We start from the raw sequence: 13,988 nt of genomic DNA, 5'->3' as shown, positions 1-13,988 counted from the left end.
GAAATTTTAGCAATTCTGTAACTCTGCATTGTAGTAATGACATTAAATAGTGCTTGTCTGGGCATCTTCAGAGATGTTCTGAACTTGTTGAGATTTGTTGATTTTTATAATGATTGGATTTGAGTTCTGTGATTTGTAGTGCTTCGTTTCAGAATAATTACATAATCTCTGCATAATTAAGATTTAAAGTATGTATTTGTAGGTGTTTTCGTGTCAACTTTTAATTCTCGATGATGGTCTCGGTAAGAAAGAGGAATTAACATTTTCAACAATTATTTTCTATTTAAAAACATATTGTAAAGATTCAACAGATTTACTGCAGGGCCTCCGTGCAGGCTTGCTGTTCCATGGCTCAGCACATTTCTGCCCACTGTATTTCTGTGGGCTCCAGCTACGGAGTTTTGTTGAAATTCTGTTACCAAATAGTTATAATATATAAACAGAAAAAATGCTTTGAGGAAACAACATCAACACAAGCTTGTTCCCATGCTCTTGTGGATCCTAATACTCCTGTTCTTTGCGAGGATTGTAAGATCCACTTTAATACGCCTAATACTTTCGTTATTTTGGCAATTAGAACAACAGTAGTTACTGTCTTGGTTTTCTTTTTGAAGCCCACTGATTCTTTGTTTTGGCCTTAATTACCAGTAGTAGAAGAGGTGTTTCTTCAGGGAACTAATTAGTCTGAAAAGCCTGGTTCAGCATAGTGCTTGAGCATAGTTAGTTGAATGGTGCCTAAATGCAAGAGCCAATTGCAACTGTTTTATTTCACAACATACAGAAAATTATTCACCCTTAATGATTCTCCATAGTTACGAGTTGCATTTGCTCCCATACGTTCACCCTGTCTTCCCGTATGGACTGATTTGTCCATAGGCTGCAGCATCTCCATTTCCCCAGTTTGGTTTCATGCTAAGGTCATGCAATGGTGCTGTACTCTAACTTGTGTTATAACTTGAACAGAATTTAAAGGAAGGTGGCTGGAATTCTCTCTTTATTTTTCTCTTTTTCACTTAAATGTGACTAGCCTACTAATATTTAGAAAAGGCTGGGAACAGAATAAGTGAAGAAGCCAGCTGATAGCGGTTTTCACCAAGCTGTGAATAAAAACTAAGCTGTTGATATAGATCTGCTCTGTTCAGGGGTGATCCAAGTAAATTGTGAGGAAGAATTCTGTTTTCTCAGAGGCTTTGCAATTTATCTATTTGCTTTAATCAGTGTTAATGTCAAATGTGCTTTGATTGTCTAAAAGTTTTTCAGGAAAACAAACTGGAAGTCCTAAGTTTTGGAAAAAGCCAGTCTTCCTGTAATGTAAGTTGTAACGTTTTTCTTTTGAATTTTATTTATGCTGTTTAATAAAACAGGCAGCGCTACTGTACAATACGTGTGCCATGAATCCAGCTGTGGTGGCAGTAACATAGATATGAAATGCATGGCACATTGATTTGACATATTGAACTGATTTATGTTCTCAATTTGTTTAAATGGCTATAATGGCTATAGCTTTGACAGTTGTACACTCAAATTTCAGTTCTATTCAAGACCACATTAAAAACAGAACTGATTTCTGGTTTAAAGCATTAATTTTTATCTATTCTGTGTTCTCTTGCCTGCATTCCACATGTAGACTCAAAAACATGAGTTCTTGTAACATCAACTTTACTTCCTTTTGGAAAATTGCAGAAACAGCTCATTTTCCATTGGAAAGCTGATTCTTGGAAGAGTTGCTAAACCTAAGTTTGTTTAATTTTTAAAGGAAGTCAACAAGAAGCTTGAAGGATTACATGTTACTCTATTATTGATGTATAAAAACCCAGTGATATATTCAGTAGCTATGAATATGAACAGAGTAATTATTTTGTAGAGGTTCTTTTAAGTAGAATATCTTGTGTAATGGGAGAGTTTTTTGAGGCTTCTTTGTGTAAAGACTGCCACCGTACATTATTTATGTACACAAAGAAATGATGAATGTCTGTATCAATATTAATTTATGGGAGTATCTCTTGAGAGCTCGGAAACTCTGAATTTTTCTTAAAGTCAAGGCTGTGCAATGCAGTTGGGAACTGGCCTAATACTAGAGACTGTAAACCAATGATCTTTACGTGGCTGATATTATTGCTAAGCTAGTTGTTGCCAACCCTATCTTTGGCAATTACATTCTGACTACTCTTAATTTGATTAACAGTTCATACAGTTGCAGTGTTCTTCACTTTCTAATCATCTGGTTTATTCCCTTGTATAACAAGTCATTTCATTAGTGGAAAATGCAGCCTTAGGTAGATCAGTTCCCTGACCTGATTTCTCAAATATTCAGATAAAATGTGTGCGCCTTTCACCTCTGTGTATCTTGTTACAGTAGCAAAATAAGGTTGCTGGTTTCCGAAGCATTCTATGACCTTTGGGATGAAGAACGTTGTTATGGACGGCTAGGAGTGATGTCTGTCTGACTGCGGTGACCAACCCGTATTTCTCTAGGTGGGAACACTCAAGCGGTGGCTAAACTGTGTTCGCTTGTTAGTTGCCTTCTGTGCGTGTGGGTATGAAAGGGCAAGAGCACCCACTTGCAGAGAGCTGCAAGGAGACCCCCCCTTATTCAAAGAGCCTCGGCTGGAGGTACCCAGGCCTCTGACGTTGCCATTCTTACAAGGTGGAGATTGCTCCCTCTGTGTCGTTTGCTCAAAGATCATCGGAGTGTACTTAATTGTATCTCAGCTGCAGCATGGCAGCACACAGAGCTGTTGAAAAGAGAGAAGTTGTTAGCATTATGTATGGTGTTTATTTAAAGTAGAGTTGCTCCTTGCGCTTGGCAGAGGCCACCTGGGGCATGTGATGAGTGCAGAACTACCTATGCAGATGTATGTAATTCCAGGGAATGTTTATAACAGTATAAAAGACATGATTAGTCTTAAATTCTTTCAACATACATGATACCAAACATATCCAAGCTTCTTTGAAAGTGTCAGTTAATTTTTTTTATTTATTATTACTACCAAAAAGCACAGTGTAAATACCTGTCTATACATACATACGTGTTCCTAGTGCCTGTTCGTAAAAGCATGTCTAAAGAACTCTAGATGACTGACTTTATGCTCTTAAAATAACATAGCGTCCCAGGCTAATTCTACAGGCTTTTTATTGCTTTGCTGTTTACGTACGTTTCTGAAGACAGTAGGTGAGACTGTCACAGCTATATAGAGAAATGACATTTATCTTCCCAGTGCAGCATGACCTTATCATTCATAAGTGGCATTTCCTCTCAAGATAATGAGCACCTTTTTATTTAGGCCAGACAAGACCCAAATTCATTGTATCTGATTTCTACAACCTATCAACACTTTACCCATTACTGTAATTATTGCAGATACTAGTTTCTGTTGTATTCCACTTGCTCTTTGGATTCCACTTGTTCTTGTTTCTGAACAGCAGAGAGGATTGAGAGAGGGAAAAAGTCACGCTCGAGTCTTCACAAACATCTGGATGCTGCTGCATGGCACAAATACGGCCACTCCTCCCACAAATGTACATTTTATATACCCTTCCTATATGGCCTCTTCCACAAAGAGTGAGTCGCCATTTGGGCATGTATCAGCCTAGGATGGACAAGCAAGCTGGTGTTGCCCTGAGCCACTTTTAGGCAAAGGTGAATCTCGTAGCTGTTTATCTGCTTGGTTAAGAAGAAAGAAAATTTAAGCGTGAACAGAAGGTTAAAAAAAAAAGCGTTCACAATTCTTACTTGCCAATATTTACAGAAGGGAGCTATCTGTCATGCTCCATGTTGCCTCACCCTGGCTCTATTGCTTGATTTAATTTTGCCTGCAGCATTAGCTGTGTGTGTACTCACTGCATCCCTTGTAATGCCCATCCACCAGCGAGCCTGGATGTGCCTCTGGAGTAGAACTCCCAGCCTCGGAGCATCCCATGCTGTGCGATGGAGGAGCAATTCAATACATCTTGTACCTTTGTGGTGGGAGCTAATAACTGAGATTATTTTGGCATATGTTCTTACTTCCTTCCTTTCCTTGCCAAACAGAGATCTTTTATGTTTCTATGGCACGGCTTTGCTAGACAGGCATTCAGGTGTGAGGAAACTCAAAGGTTTCTAATGGGACCATCAGGCTGTTTCACCTTTTGCCTTGTCAGTCTGCATTTGCTAGAGCGAAAAGCGATTGTGAGTTGCTGGATTGCTTTCCTGAAATGAGTTGCTGTTTGGTTCGCTCAGAGAAGATAAACACTCACATCTCAAAAATAACATCCTGTCTGGCGTCTTTGTTGGCAGTCTCAGCAGAAGGGCCAAGGAACGAATGGACCATGCCTAAGATAAAATTGCAGTGCTCCCTCTGGAGTTAATCATTTCAGCCCAAAACTGAGAAGCACTGATGGGGCAATGTAAGGAAATACGCACTTCTGTTCCTTCTGCTCTATTTTATGGTTAAAAAAGGACTTTGACCTCAGATTGATTAATCCTGCACTATGCCCTCAAAGTAACTCTCCCGCAAGTTTTTACAGTGAAAATTAAACTGAAGGTTGGCAAACACGGAATATGTATCATGCCTGCGCTATGCAAGGATGGTTTGTGTACTTGTTCTGTTCCTGTCACTGTTTGTGGTTTTTGTTTTGGTTTGTTTTTTTTTTTTACCCCTTGCATAGCCTTTCCAAACTTTTTTTTAAATAAGGGAAGGTATTAACTGATGGGAGTTTAAAAGTTTGGAGTACAGGCCATTTTGATAGCCTTCTCCACCTCCCTACAGGAGGAAATAATTTAACTTTGAGAAAGCTATAAATCTCTGCAGAGCTGGCATGGGATAAGCCTCCATCCCCACAGAGGAGAAGGCTCTGAGGAGGTCCTGGGCTGCACACTGGCAAATTCCACGTGCTGGACAAGATCTGCCATGGAGTTGCAAGGAAGGACTTTACAGGATTAGTGAAGGACCTTAACGCTAGTCAAACTCCTTGGAAAGAGAAACCAAAAGGTTTTCTGCTCCTTGGATTCTGTAAGAGCCTCCTTCAGGCTTGAAAGAAGGAGCATAGGATTAAGAAGAGTAATTTAAAAGGATAATTAAGTTGGCTGCTTTGATGAATGCCAGAAAGCTGGAGAGGAGGGATGTTGTGGGCAGTCAGACTAGCTGTGGGAGAGAGGAGGAGGGTGAGCAGACAGGTTGGAACAAGAGCTGTGAAATAAAAATTCCAGTTATTTTGAGAAACAGTTATTGGAGTTTATTAGAAATTTTTCTGCAAATGCTTTCCAGAAACTAGATCCTCTCTGGGAATGACTCAGATTCCCCCAGCTCTGTTGTTCATTGACATGAGTATTTTCACTTCTCTTGTGATGTGGATGGCTGCTTAACTTTAATGGCTTTGAGTCCACTCCTATTTTGGATGACTTACCACAGGACAGGCTGCATGAACACTTTCAGTGCTTTACTTTAATGACTGCACTTAATAGTATGTTGAATCTGATTACCTAGAAAAGACTAGAAATTACTCCCAGATGGCCCACAGGAGCTTGAGTTTTCAGATAGGACTCTACTGATAACATAAAAGCCTTCTTCAAGTTGTGGGTATGTAGGGATCTTCAGGGCATCCTCAGTCTTAAGTCACAAGCATGTTTTCCGTGTGTACTCATGGTTTATACACCAGCTTCAGTTTGCCTACAGAAAGCAGTTCCATCATGCAGTCGAGCCCGAGCGCTGTTTCTGAATGAACTGCGCCAAAATCAGCATCATAGTTGGGTGTCGTGTTTTGCATGTGACAGAAGCTGCCTCTGTTTCCTCTTTGTCTCTCTGTCCCTGCTTACCCTCGAGTGGCACAGGTATTAATTGATGCTGTGACATGGGTGTGTGCCTTCTCCCATCCCTCGTCCTTCAGTCCTCTGGAAAAGTAGAAGCAAAAACGTATTTGTGTGCTTCATACGTGTGTATGTCTTCGTGGGTTTTTTATCCTTCCTTCACACACACCATCCTTTTCTGGTTTTTTTTTATATTTTTACCACGATTCTTCCACCTTGTTAGCCGCCTCCTTCCCAACAAACCATTAAGCAATAACAAGAGAAAACAAAAAAAATCTTGCTGTTTCCTTCAAGTGCTTGCTTTGCATTTGTTGCCTATTTATAGATTATTCATTTAAGCCATGGTGGCAGTCAATTAGAAATGTGGTGAATCCTTCTTTCAAGAGCATGCCAAGAGAGGATCTTTCTAGTTTGCTTGCTTTTTTATGGTTTTTGCTGGAGCCTCTACAGTGTGCTTAGATTCTATTGGGATTTGTTTATTTTAAATAAATTCTCAAATAAAAGTCGAAGAGTTTTGCTCCTCTTCAAGGAAGTTACAGGAGCATGACCATGGTGCGGAGGGATGTTTGATTTTATTTGAGGGTGGTAAAAATGTATTTTACACAATCTTTTTCTTCCAGTTGTCATCTTGGAGGATTTTTTATTTTTTCAGTATAAGAAATATCTTTGGATAGAGGTACTGTTAATCTCTCCCCCCCCCCCCCCCCCACACACACAACTTCAGGCAAATTCTGCCTCTGATTTCTAGTCTGTTTGTAGTACTAAACTGATGAGGTGTAATACTGTAATTGTAAATTGTGACTGCCTGTGGCCTTGCAAAGGACACATGATCTTTGTGCTTTGGTTTCTCCTTTTATTGAGCAGGTTTGGTGCTAATCATCTTCAGTCCTTCATGGGGTGTAGGAGAGGTGAAGGAAGTTTATACTGGCATATCCCAAAGAGTGAGGCAGGAGTTGTGGGTGAGACACAAGTACATCACAGGTGAGAAGTTGCATGAGGCCTGCGTTAATAAACTTGGCTGGACTTTTGCTGGCTCTTTGAGGTGTGGAATGTTGCCAGGGTTTTTGAAGTGAAGCTTGGCTGCAAGGAGGCTGGAAACAACTGATTTATGCAATACCTGGAAATGTAAGTGCTAGCATTCTCCTTCAAGGGTAAAAGCTCTTTGTTGTGGGTAGGTATGTGATGGGAAAAGATACTTTGCAATTTTTTTTAATGCCGCATATTACTGGTAAGGACTAAGGCTGGTTTTGCTTTTCCAAAACAGATTCAGAAAGCAAATAGTGTCTTAAACTGGGTCTCTGCATTTGCCAGAGCCTGTGCAAAATGGTTTTAGCAGCCAGTAGCTGTACTAATTTGTTGGGTATTTTTTCCCTTTTTTGTTCCCCCCTTACTGCTCTTTGTTTTTATGCCATGATACCCTGGCAGGACAACCAGGATGAGGCAGAGTCATCTGGGGGGCTAACCCAGAGAACAGGTATAAAATTCCAAGAGAAATTCCTGCTTGGCCTTAAGTGTTGAATATACCTTCTGTGTCAGAGGAGAGTCTCTCTGCTAAACTTGCCTTGCTTACAGTGCTGTACAGATAATCCATGAAAGGAAAGGTACAGGATGAAGGAGGACAATTACCCTATTTGTTTTTTCATCTCACCTCCCATGATAGGACTTGATTCTTTGCTCCCAGGTCAGTAGCATTTAGAGCAGCCATCGGTGCAGATCAGCTGTGCTAAGCACACTGTGACATTTGGAAATCCCTGTCTGGAAGGGGAATTGAGCAACGAGCTTCTGCTAATTAGAATAGCTATGTTTAAAATGTAATGTTTGCTTTGTTGAGCAAAATCCTACTACACACCTAGATTAGAGACTTGAAATACTCTGGCAGCAGGGGAGACGGGTCCTCAGCAAATGTGTTCCCAGGGTGGAAGCAAGGGCAATACAAGCATTGCTTCGTCAGAGCAAACATTGCACAATCTTGTCCGGGGGGCGAATGTTGTTACCTAGCAACCTCCAAGAGTGCTTGAAATTTGTTGGAGACCCTCCGAGGCTTAGGTACTTTACGCACTGTTCTGCTGGATGCCAAAAATACGCTGGCTCTTACTTCACAAGCCAAGGGTAGTGCTGGCTTAAACCCCTCCTTGACCTTTATTTGAGCTAGTACAACCTGTGCAGTAGTACTACAGAGAACTAGGACAAGAAACCAAACTAGGTTAAAATTAACCCAGAAGAAAAAAAGTTTGATTTAAACATGGATCTTCACTTCCATGATGGTGTTTGTGGGCTGGCTCACAACAGTTGCACTAGGAAGCTTGCTGACATGCCTGAGGGCTCCTGTTGGGAGTGTGTTTGTGGGGATAGCAGTGAGATATAGTTAGGGACAGGGCTTACAGCTCACACCTATCATTAAAGACTTCTTTTCTGAACTATCACCACACATCACCAGCTGCCAAACAACCTTGGGCAGCTTAGAGGAAGGTGCTGCCGTTGAGTACTCAGGGGTCCTAAGGTCGGTATGAGTTGTTCAGTAGCCTTGTTTTAATAGTTAGAAAGGTTAATCAAAGTGACTGTAATATTAGGAGACTTGTATAAAAAGAAAACTGTACTGCTGCTTCGCTTCCAATTTCTTTGTGTCATCCAGCTACAGATCTTCTGGCTGGGCTCTAATCAATGCACAAAAAACTCTTCCTCAGCATTGCTTCCATTTGGGGCAGAGGCTTTCCATCCATACTGCTTTTGTCTGAATTTCTATTCAGATTCTAACCACCCTGAAAAGCTTCTTTTAACTCATAATGAAGTATTAGAGTTTCTCTCCAAAGATACCGACCATCCACTCGTGTCTTCAGAAGCATTGCCACCCTTAGTCTATAGGGGTGTAGAGACCTCTCCTTGGCAAGCAGAAATATTTTCCAGGTATTCAACTGTCAGCCCACTGAAAAGAAAATGTTGCTTTATGGTTGGTAGACTGACAATAGCTCTTTATACCTTTGAATTAAAAGTGACACACTCACATAAATCATTATAAAGGTACTGTATGCAAACAGTGCCTGGATCCAGAGTAGTTATGAGATGACAGTGAATTGGGGTGAATACCCTTATTCTTGACTTTGAGAAGTGCAGTGACAATGAATCATTCTTAGTGATGAGATGCAGCAGTGCTGACTCATCGGGCTGAAATTAGAAGGGCTTTTTTAGGTAGAGATGTAATTCCACCATTTTTTTCTGACAAATGAATAAGTGAACATTTTTGTTGGCTAATTTACAGACTTCATCAGCTAACTGTCATTTCTTTCCCTCTAGCTATCACACCTAGTTGGAGGCAATGGACAGGCGGAGAACCTAGATCCAGGGAGGTGGTACTGGAAAAAATGCGTAGGAAGGAGTGGCAGAAAAGTTCACAAACTGGTAGAGTCGCTGGCTGTCATATTGCCACCACTTTTAGTTTTTGAGATTCCCTTTTTCTGGGTTTGACGAGTACTAATGTTTCCTTTCATCAAGACAGGGATTTTGGAGCCTGAACTCATTCTGCTGATAATCTAAAGGAGACATGAAAAAAACCCCTAAAAATTGCTGGAGTTAAAATTTTGTCAGAAAATTAAACATATGCACAAACATTTGTTCCCCCCTTCCCCAACCAATTTTGTTATTACATCTAATAGCAAGGGATTCTATTCCTGTTAGCTACTATGTCTTCTGCTTGTAGTCTCTAGCACTGCTTCCCAGTTCAAGAAGGGTTAATACAACCTGAAGAAAACATCATGCTCACTGGATCCCAGAATCGCTTGTAGTACCGGTTTTCAGATCAATTAAATAGCAATGAATAACCAGACTCCCAGAGGCACTGCATTCATTTCAGAATCTGGTGCCTGGTATCCCTTCATTTCGGCTTTAGAGGTTTGATCACAGCACAGTAAAATTAATTCTCTTTAGTGTCCTCCAAATGATTTGTATTCCTCTCCCTTTTTGCTGTTTCCCTGTGGAATGAGCTGATACTGTCCTAATGTTTTTTAGTTGCACTAATATATTAATAATCTGTTTTACTCCTGGCAAGAGATTTGTGGTCATCCCTCAATAGACAGATTTTATGCCAGGTTATCTTTCTGCTGTTGGGTTAAAATTTTGCTAGGGGAGCAGCAAAGGAGAAGGGACTCCCTGCTATGACTGCACACTCAGCTGCTTTTCTGAGGTGGGAAGATTTCTGAGCCCACAAAGAGAATAATATTAGTGGCAGAGGCTTCTCTGATGGGTGTTCCAGTGATGGCGAATGACTCCTTTGGAGAGTCCATCAGCATCCAGCAGTCGCTCGTGTGTGTCCGGGAGATGCTGTACTGGCCGACTGCATAATGCTTGAAGCAATTGGCTTGGCAGAGTTTCATCAGTCAGACTGCCCTTTGCTGTTGAGGAAGCAGCTGCAAACTCACATTTTTTTTGTTTGGCACTGTATTCTCTCCCCAGGGGCTGCAGCACCATTTGATTAGGATGGAAGGAAGGAGACCTATTGCAAAAGTGTATTATTCCCAGCAGAGCCGTGCTAATCTTTTGGTCTCTGTGCTCTGTCTTAGCAAGGTGTTGAATGAAAACATCAAGGAAAAACACGCGGAGAGAGGAGTTGCTCAGCTCTTGCCCCTCAATCTTGCCTCAACCTCGGCTGCAGTTCAGAGAGTAAAACAACAAATGCTTGCTCTTGTTTTGAGATGTTTTTGCTAATCTGATGCTTTTTTGTCACATAAAAAAATATGGTAACACCTGAGCTCCTTATTTTCCTACCTACCTGCTTTCTTTGTAAGTGTTTCAGTCTGGCATAGGGCTGTCTGATCTCCAGGGTCTCATCCTTTCCCAAATATAATGCTCTGCATTTTTCCATCTCCCAGTTTGCTTTGGTACTGTGTTCCTTACCTGACAGCATCTGCCTGGGAGATTATGCGAACCGTGTTGATGGAATACATTTTGAGAAGTTCAGAATCTTTCTCCAAGTTTTACATTTATTGCAGTTGTGAAGGTCACCTTTGATTTGAGGATCAGGGAGATTAGGCTACCGCCACCTTTGAACGTGGAGGTGCTCGAGTTCTGCACTTAATATGGCGTTTAATCCATTTACTGCCCGAGTGGTGTGGCCCATCAGGTGTGTTTTGTGTCACTAGTGGCACCTTGTGCTCAGAGATTACCTTCGGTCAAAGATTTTTGAATGGTTTTACAGAGCGAGTATTATCTTTACATTGGGGGGGGGGAGTTTCAGAGAGTTTAGTACTTTGCCGCGGGTCTCTTAGCAGTTGTTTGGCGGAGTGGGAACAAAAGCCCAGTCTCTGCTGCAGAACTATGCATCTTATTTTAAGCTAGTTCAAGTGACTCGCCAGGAATATGGATGTGGGCAATTTCTGCTTGAAATCCTATCTTCCTCGTATCAGTTGTTCCACAGTGACTTTGTTTACACCCCTTTCTCATAACCTAACCCGTGAGAGTTTGGGGTGATTTCATGATAATAAGCTTACTGTCAAGAATTCCTGACATTACTAAGTGACTGTGTCTCTTAAAAGAGAAGGAGAGAGATTGGTCTGTCCTTGAGACTTAAGAGCAAGAGCAGGGTTTCGTTCTTATCTCTTTGTCCAGTAAATCTTGATAGTGTGTTGACAGGAGCCCATATCTTGCAGATGTTTTCCCTGTATCTTCAGTAATTATAACTATGACTTCAGCAATTTTTCAATTTGCAGTATCATTTTTTTGTTTAGCACCCAAGAGCCTTTGCTTTATTCATCCTTCATTTTGGTAACCAGCTGCTTTTTGTCTCTCACTTGGGGGCGGCATTTCCCTGCTGCACATCAAATCTAGTAGAAAAGTGGTTCTCAAAGAAGTAGCAGCTCGCGCTTTTTTGATGAAAAACACCCTTCACTACTCTGCACAAAGCAGTAGCCTTCAGTCCCTGGATGTTGCGGTTTGCCATGATGCCCAGGAGCATGGGTCCCTGGGGATCTTCCTTACAGGCATTCTAGTTTCCTCTCCTTGCTTGGGGTAAAATTAAGGAGGACTAAATTACATGGAAAACCACATAAGCTGTGGCCTGAGACACATGCTTTTCATTGAGCTGTAAGCCTATCCACATACTATAAATTATGTCAGTAAGTAATGGTCTCTGTTTTGCCTATTGCAGCTTTTCTGCAAGTCAGAGTGAGTGTCGCTTCACTGTATATAAATTTCTGAAACACATTCAAAAGTTGTTGGGGAATTTTCCCCTTCACCTTTGCATCAGACCGAGCCCCCCACCACCTCCAGTACAGCTCCTGTAGACAGCTTTTGAGACAGCACCAGAGTTTGTTTGTAGCTGTTATTTCCCACTTTATAAAGGATGTGCATTTGATTCTATAACCAAGAGAACTTTCCTGAAAACAGCAAAATTGAATCTGTAAACCAGCAAGGAAATTATTTAGCAATGTCTGATACTAAACTGTTTTCCTTATTGTGATTTCAACTGATGCAGTTTTGTGAAAGATCAGTAATTTCATCGACAAAGCATCAAAATATTTGAAATTAGAAATGACCATTTAACCCAGCATCTTGAAGTGTACTACAGAATTACACTAAAACAATACTGTACTGCTACCAGTCTGCAGTAACAGTGTGCTAATGGATTGAAGGTGGAAGGTATTGGCTAGCATGGTATAAATATGTAACTTTAAAGTATAAACAGGCAAATGCATGCATTAGCTGTTGAAAGCTGAATCCCATGGGTGAGATTTCAGATTGAACACTAATGAAAATTTCATTTCAGTTCTCACAATATTTTAATATGCAGGATCACACTATGCAAATAAACTGAAATCTAACTGGAAGTGGCTGATGAGTTACTTCTGTCTCAGTCTCTGCCACCCCATAAGAAAGCTGTCTGTGGCTTTTGTGAAATCAGTTTTCCTCCTGTTTTCCCTACAAGTCACAATCCTACAAAAATAGCATTGCGTGCGAAATAATTAGTGACTGCAACCTTCTCATCAAAGTGTTCTCATGATATTCCTGTTGTTCCACGTAACTCATCAGCGTGGTGCGTAGAGCTACATGTTTTTAGGTTTGATTGAATTGTAAGTGTTACAGTCAGTGCTTCCCTTATCAGAACTGTCCTGGGAGTGCAGCCATGTTTTCGGGTTTCCTTCTGTATTTCAGCTGCAGCTTTGATGTGCCATATTTTCCTTGTGTCTCCTGAATCTGATAGAAAGAGGTGATGTTGTGCTTTTTTCCCCCTTCTTCCCCAGCTTATGGCATCAGATAAGATAACGCTGGCTTGGACCCCATTATAGGTCACATCGCACTTTAGCCACACATTGAGGCCATCTAGCTTGAGCCAAGAAGCTTCATCTTGTGTTTTCTTTTGTAAGTGATCAGATAAATAAGTTACTGTGAAATTACCCAGGGGATGGGGGGCAGCCAGCACAAGGAAACTGAAATGATTTGGCATGTTAGAACATGAAAAGATTCCACATTTCTGTGATCAGTAGCCGATATAACCTTGTAAATGTAAATTGTGTGTTAACTTTCTCAAAGAGGAGAGGCAAGAATTTATCTTAGAAGTTAATTAATTTGAAATAGCTATTAATTAACATTATACCTAAATTTGCCAATCATCACACTTGACTTGAATTTGCATACAACTATTGCATATAAAAAACTGCTAAGGGTATCTTGGGCTTCGGCGTGCTGTAAAAATGCCATGTTTTGCAGCTGTGGTACAGCTCTGCCAGGCTGAACCTCCTCCTCTTCCCCTCCCACGTGGCGGTGCTGCCCTTCCAACAAGTGGCCTTCCTTCTGGGGACCCGCAGTTGGGATTTATAGCTGTGAAAGCACAACCCCAGAACAGGCAGCTATGTATATACTCAGGCATTTCACCCTGATGAGGAAGAATAAAAATGACTCTTTTTAGTTTGAGGTAGTGAATGTGCTGCTTGTTTCTCTCCCTTGTAAAGTACCTACATTGTATTAATGTGACTGTTAAGATAATCATGTTTTTTGATGAAAGCGTAAGACTAAAATGATGTTTCCAAATGAAGGTTGTTTTGATTTATTCTCTGTATGCAGCACGCATAATTTTGCTTCTGTAACTCTTGGAAGCAAGCTTTAATTTTACGGCTCTGGCTGTTGCTACTACTGTGCTGTGCCATACCTATGAGCTATTTAATGTGCAACATCGAGAAGTAAATTAATGCAGGTCCACAAAGAGAGCGCTTCGATT

General features: G+C 41.0%; 1 protein-coding gene across 5 annotated transcripts in view; it reads left to right on the top strand.

The window, feature by feature from the left end:
* Positions 1-13,988, top strand: part of MAD1L1 (mitotic arrest deficient 1 like 1) — a 379,520-nt gene that overhangs the window by 171,885 nt on the left and 193,647 nt on the right. Inside the window, exon 1 of one of the 5 annotated variants that reach the window (XM_049791595.1) lies at positions 6,355-6,461. The exons of 3 other annotated variants lie outside the window; for them this stretch is intronic. The gene's annotated coding sequence lies outside the window, so the exon portion shown is untranslated. Of the gene's footprint in view, positions 1-6,354; positions 6,462-6,745; positions 6,911-13,988 lie in introns of those variants that run through there. One more of the 5 variants, XM_049791594.1, reaches the window with a different exon arrangement.

Source organism: Accipiter gentilis, chromosome 33 (assembly GCF_929443795.1).
Source record: "Accipiter gentilis chromosome 33, bAccGen1.1, whole genome shotgun sequence".
In the NCBI taxonomy this organism is placed as follows: Eukaryota; Metazoa; Chordata; class Aves; order Accipitriformes; family Accipitridae; genus Astur; species Astur gentilis.
The sequence above is the reverse complement of the archived record's forward strand: the minus strand, read 5'-3'. Positions and strand labels throughout refer to the sequence as shown.